Below are 7,072 nucleotides of genomic sequence, written 5' to 3'. Positions count from 1 at the left end.
TAAAAACAAAGCAAATACCAAAATATTTGAATGGAGGAATGTTCCATGTGCTTGGATGTTTCAAGTTAACTACTTTCTTTTTTGTAATCAGACTGTGAGCTGAGGTGTTCATAATCAAAATAAAAAAAAAAAAACATTTGTTGTCAATTACAAATTATCAATATCATAATTATCAAGTCTTTGTAATGAATTACTGGAAGTGTAATGACAGGCAAGACGTAGTGTGAGAAATAAAATGTACTGAAGACAAAAGGTTCTGTAAGACAACCCTCTCCACACACGGTGCACTCTACAGGAACACACGGCACTGTACAAGTACGCACTGCAAGAGAACATCACCACCCGTATATATAGGCTGCTCTGCTACCCGATGTCATTCCGTCGGCATAGCGTCAGGGGAAGCCACTCCCCGCTGTGCCTGTGATTTTCTCACGTGAGTTGTCGTTAACATCAATATCTTCTGTAGCACATGTAACCTTAACTTGCTTTGGATTGTTTTCTGTTCCGATTCACCGGTTTTATTTATTTTTCTGTGAACCTTCTTCTCCTTCTGTCATTTGTTTCTCCACTCGTGTCGCTCTTTCACAACCCACCCGCGCGGCATTGAAGGCTAAAAATAGCCATAGATACGATTTCACCTGTTTGTCCTGTTGTACCTTCAGGCTAACTATACCTCGGGTGCTTTTTTTAACCATGTATATTAAGGTAGACTAGGATCAGTTGAAATAATATAATAATTCTATTTTGATAATTTCTGTAGGCTCTCAACATGGCTGTGTATAGCGATGACTCCACTGAGGAGGAGGGTTTGATGCTATATATAGTCTTGCATTTATTGTTGTCACTCGTGACAGTGAATACTTAGCATTTATATTGAATTATTTACAGTTCTCGTTCATCTTACTTGTCAAACTGTATTGTTTACTGACTTGGGTTTGTTACATGTTGCATTATTCTAACAAGAGCACCATGCTTATAGTTTGGAGAAATAACTTTCTTGCTATTAAGATGTATTCTCATGCATATAACAGTGATGGTTGACAAGTTTGTTTTTCATTAAAATCAGAAAACTTTAAATAATGGGGCTCGTGAGATGGAGGTTAGTTAAAAGTAAACAAACCCGTTGTCATTTCTTGAATGAACCGGTAGCCATTGGTGCGAGTAGACTAGAGCAGAGTGACAGACAAGGCGCGGTGAGCTTCACAGGCCCACTTGTAGCTGTCTACAGAGTGTCTAGCGTTATGTCACGTGATACAGACTTGAATGTAAACATCTTCGCACTTGATGAGTCGATATCACTGTCTGTGAGTGCAGAAAACGGATGTACAGGCGCTATTGTCAACAAACAAACAAAATGGCGACAGCAGTTCCCGAGTCATCGAAATGTCAGTCGGTCTTCCTGGGCAAGACGGGGTTAAAGGTCTCCAACCTCTGCTTGGGGACGATGACCTTCGGAACATCAACTGTAAGTAGTGAGTGATAAGGTGATCATGAATAGTAGGCAACGTGTTGTACATAACGTAGGTAATTACGTGGTGGTAATTACAATATAAGTAATCACTAAGCATTTGTGTGGTTACAAGGTAGGTAATCACTAATTGTGGTGGTAATTACCTTGTAGGTAATCACTAACGCGACAGTAATTAGCATTACATAGTCACTAAACACGTTGTTAATTAATTAATATGTTTATGATTACTAAGTACGCTGGTAATCAACGAACCAAGGGTTGTTCTCTATTTATTCCTCTTGTGCATCAGGTTGCACATGAGGCCTCAACCAGAGTCCACAGTAAATCAGTGGTTTCCAGGATAATTATGCGATGAACTAGCAGTGTGTGTGTGTATGTTCTCACATTAACTTCATTATTGTTTCCCATTTTGTTTTCAAGTTTGGGATCCTACAAGGTAATATCGACGAGAAAACTTCTCATCAGCTGTTGGATCGGTTTGCACAATGGGGAGGTAACTTCATAGACACCGCGGACTTTTACGGCCCCAAGTTGTCTGAGACAATCGTCGGCAACTGGCTCCAACGGTGAGTGGCACATAACGGGGAGTAGACAGGGTGACACTCACGGTGGTGGTGTACCACAAACAGGGTCGTCCTTCCAATTTCTACTGTCGGACATTTGTGTTTCTATGTTTTAATGTTCAGAGAGTAAACGCCCTTTGTTTACTTTGTTGACAAGGTCTTTAAACAACTTTTGTTGACGTTTAAGCTGAGAATCAAAAACAGTTCCCAGGTATCGCAAGGTGTCACCAATCTTAACAGGTTGGTGTTGTAGCAATAACTCGATCTTTGAATTTCCTCAAGTTTGGGCTTTACATCTTCTATTCTTCAATGGTGTAATGTAACCTTACAGACAGGATCATATTGCGTACTGCTAGAGACAGGGTGACAGGATCCTGTGCTGTAACCTTACAGACAGGATGGTATTATGTTACAGACAGGATAACAGGATGATATTGTGTTACAGACAGGATAACAGGATGGTATTGTGTTACAGACAGGATAACAGGATGGTATTGTGTTACAGACAGGATAACAGGATGGTATTGTGTTACAGACAGGATAACAGGATGGTATCATGTTACAGACAGGATAACAGGATGATATTGTGTTACAGACAGGATAGGGAGAGGTTCGTGATCGCCACAAAGGTTCGACTGCCCATAGACCCGTCCAACCCTAACAAGGTGGGGCTGAGCCGGCGACACATCACACAGGCGTGGAGGACAGTCTGAGTCGTCTACAGACACACTTCATCGACCTCTACCAGGTGTGTCTCTGTCTCTCTTTCCTGCACCCTCTCTGTCTCTCTAACTCTATTTCATCATCAAAACAATCTTGAGTTAGAAGTTAACGTAGACAGAAATTACAAAAATTAGTGCAACTGTCAGAGACTCACACTGACATTACCTGTCATCACAGATATTGCCTGTCATCACAGACTCACACTGACATAACCTGTCATCACAGACTCACACTGACATTACCTGTCATCACTGACTCACACTGACATTGCCTGTCATCGCAGACTCACACTGACATAACCTGTCATCACAGACTCACACTGACATTGCCTGTCATCACAGACTCACACTGACATTGCCTGTCATCACAGACTCACCTGTGGGACAACGCCGTGCCCCTGGAGGAGACGTTGCGGACCCTGAACGACCTGGTGAGGTGTGGCAAGGTGCGCTACCTGGGGGCCAGCAACCTGTCAGGGTGGCAGATAGAGAAGTACCTGAGGGTGCAAGAGAAGCTGGGACTGGAACCTATTATCTCTCTTCAGGTGAGACTACAAGACTCTCACAGTGAGGCTCTTTCTTCTCTTTGATGTTTATATTTCAGCAGGAATAAAGTTTAGTATGTCTGCGCTGATAACTGTAACTGTTCCTGAAGTTTTATATATATATACAAAAATACTGATAACAGTAATTGCAGTTCTATGTAACAAATATTTTAATATTTTGTGTATCACGAGTAATGTGGAGAAGTAAGGAATTGGGTAGTGTGTACCCAACTACCACCCAATGTCTATAACCACAAAGATTAATGGCCCCTGACTAACATCACGACGAATACGGAGATGTTACGACAGATGACAAACACCAGATGACTTGCACCTTTGTAGACACAAGGTAACAGCAGTCTGCTGCAATGCCAAAGGTCAAAAAGGCCCGGATAATCCCCAAGGTAGGATCTGGTTATCCTCGCGCTAAGGATAATTCCTACACTGCGGTGTGGATAATCACAAAAATATGGTGTGAATAATGACTTTCATACGGTGTGGATAACCACCATAATATAGTGTTGATAATCCACTTCACAGCAACACTACAGTTTGAAAGGCCGGACATCCGAGTGGGAGGCCTTCCAGGTGTGTAAGGAGAACGGCCTGGGGGTGTTGCCATGGAGCCCTTTGAGCGGGTGAGTTGTTTTTGCCTTCAGTGGAAAGATGTGATAACTACGAGGTCAGTCTTCTTGCTCCTCGCCCCTCGCCTCTCCCGGGTTATTCAAATGAAATAAAATCCTAAAGGAGGAACTAAGTTGATGCCTCACAGTGTCCCGGTCTTCAGACTGATCCCATGTGTGAGGAACTGAATATATTCGTGACGAAGGTAGACGAGAATGTTGTATGCTTAATGCAGGCTGACTAACAAACACAAAAGTGCAATAAACATAAACCGTTTATCTGTGACAGGGGAGCGCTGGCGGGCAAGATCACCCGAGAGAAGCCACCCGAGAGTGGGCGCACGGCTGATGCTTCCAAGAAGGGTGTGCATGGCGAAGCTGCGTTAGACTGGAACAAACTACAGACAGACCAACAGATGTGGAACATTCTGGACGTCACCAAACGCCTTGCCGCCAAGCATGGTGAGTGCCCTCCCTTCATGTGTCGGGAACCCTGAGTTTGTACTCATGTCACTAAACGTGAGTTTAGTCTCATGTCAGCAAGGGGCATCATGACCATGTCTCACTGCCTATAGAAACTCATCTTTACAAGTTCCTGACTACAACTACCACCTTTTCAGGTAAAAGCCAGGCCCAGGTGGCGCTCCGTTGGCTGCTGCAGAAGGACATCGTTGCTTCCGTCATCATCGGCGCGCGCACCCTACAGCAGCTGGACGACAACATGGGCGCCGCCAACGGTTGGGCGCTGACAGCAGACGAGGTAGGTGATCACGTGACTAACCTGTAGTGTGCGGAAGTATTGTGACACCGTCACACTCTTGACAGACATTCTTGCCACTTGAACTGATATACAGAGCTGACTGTGCCACTGTAGCCTTATAGTCGCAGTTTGTCAACTGGTTGTTCTCGTGACCTGGCGAATGTAATCACGTGGTCAGCACGCAGATGACGTTCAGGCTCATGTGGGAATATTTTAGCTCTGTAACATTCCCAGTTTTTATGTGTAAATATGCAGGAGTTTAGAGCAACCACCATCATTCTTTTATAAAGGTTATGCAATACTTTGATTTCTTATTTCAAGTACATTGTGAAACACTTTGTGGTCAGATGGCGGAGCTGGACAAGGTGTCGCAGCCAGAGAAGCCCTACCCCTACAGTATGATGGACTCCTTCATGGGGGACCGCACTAACCCATTCCACCCTCCAACCTCTGTGTGACGACCTTGACACTCATGAAGTCAATCAAATAGTTTGTCAACCAAAGACTATTACTTCTTTTTATGAAATTGTTGTTGAGATCAGCGTCCATTCTTACAATGTTTGTGTGGCTTATTTTTTGTACAGCGCTTTGACCCTACCTTGGATGGTAAGCTCTCTATTAATCAACCTATTATTATTAGTAGTAGTAGTAGTTCATTGTAGTTTGTTGAAAGTTTTTTGGTGTATCCTGAAAGAATATCTTTCCGTGGAAGAGATCGCTGAATACTTGAGCTCATCTAGCGTTCGCCATGTCGTCTCCAGTAGAAAGAACTCCTCTCCACAGTTTCCCACACGGAATGCTAACTTCTCTCTGACCTCGTGACCCCTCTTTTGTCAGGCTTGACAAAGAAATGTTTGGTAAACTATTGACATGTTTCACGCGCACACCGATTCCATGACTAGGACTGGGATGTGAGTTGTTCCAGCCTCGACATTTACTCACCATCGCTTGTACAGCTTGCTGTCAGCACACGGTCAGGTCACGTGACCCACCATGGTGGGGAGTGGGTGGGTTAAGGGGATGCCTACATCATTCCAGTAGAGAATGTTCGACACAACAAGTTATTTCGTTTGACAAACAAGAATTAATATATACATATACATGAATATTATGCTCGAAGGATGTTGTGTTGTTGACTGTCGGTGTGATTTAAAATATGAACGAACAAACGAACGAATTGTTTAAAGAGCAAACCCTATGGTCTGTTCAAGAGTGAAATTAAGTGAAATAAAACAGCATCGTCAATATTTACGTTAGTTTTATCATTTGTTTATGTCTCCGACAATGTAGTCGTTTTATTTCTGTGTTTACCATATCAAATTGTTTACTTTATAATAAAAACACTGAATTGTGACAGTCGTCATGGTGCGGCCTGTGATGCTGAACAACAGCCAACCAGTTGTATCTCAATAGTTTCAATGGCTGTTGCTGTAAAGAAGACTTTACTTTCACTTTCTGTACAAAACACTGCCACAGAGAACACAAAGCAGTCTTCAGACGGAAAATAATCTACACTTAAAATGAAAACACCTCAGCCCCCAATTATCAACTTAAGACTCTGTCATCCGATGATAAAAAAGAAAACGAAAATAAAAGTAAAATAAAAAAGACTCACGATGTTCGTCAGTACAGTCTTCATTTAAGTTTATTTTGCAGGTAAAACAATGCTTTTCTTAAAACCACCCGTATCAACTTCTACATAAATAAATCAACATGCCTACAAACTGTTACTCAAACAAAGAAAAGACTTTGGCACATTTTATATAAATATATATATATTTACACACAGGACAGTGGAAATAGTATATTCACTGCGAAAAGAAAAAATCCTTTCTGCCTGGAATGCGCATAATCCATGATATTAGTGAAATGTAGATACACAAGGTAAAAAATTTCTCTTGCGACGATCTATTTATTGAACCTGATGAGCAGCTGACATCAGATAAAAATATTTTCCGCAAATGAAAACTGAATTTTTTGTTTTACGGAGTACTCGAGGGCTCATTATATTTTCTTGCAGCTTGAGAAAGGAGGAGAGTATTCATATTGATCACTAATTATACATACATACGTTTTGTCTTATTTTTTGTATACAAGATCTTTAAAATTCACTGCATTAACTGATTATTTATCTTACACTCCATGCAGTTGCTGTGAACAGGACAATTTCGCTGTGAGGAATGAAGAACAGAGTCGGTGGTTTCTCCGCAAATGCTTTCATTTATCATCAGAAATATTCGGTGATATTTGAAAATAAACACTAGTTGAGATTGTTCACAAGTCTGTCTAAAGAGAACAAAGTAAAAATGTTAGATAAGGTCTGCTGCTGGGCTGCCGAAGCTGTGTGTCGTGTACTTTGCATTGGTAAAAAAACAAAAAAACAAACTC

At 41.9% G+C, this 7,072-nt stretch overlaps 1 pseudogene; it reads left to right on the top strand.

Moving 5' to 3' along the window:
- The first annotated feature begins 336 nt into the window (after nucleotides 1–336).
- Nucleotides 337–5,852, top strand: LOC112569539 (annotated as a pseudogene).
- The last annotated feature ends 1,220 nt before the right edge of the window (nucleotides 5,853–7,072 follow it).

Source organism: Pomacea canaliculata, linkage group LG7 (genome assembly GCF_003073045.1).
Source record: "Pomacea canaliculata isolate SZHN2017 linkage group LG7, ASM307304v1, whole genome shotgun sequence".
NCBI lineage: Eukaryota > Metazoa > Mollusca > Gastropoda > Architaenioglossa > Ampullariidae > Pomacea > Pomacea canaliculata.
This window is presented reverse-complemented; position numbering and strand designations above follow the sequence as displayed.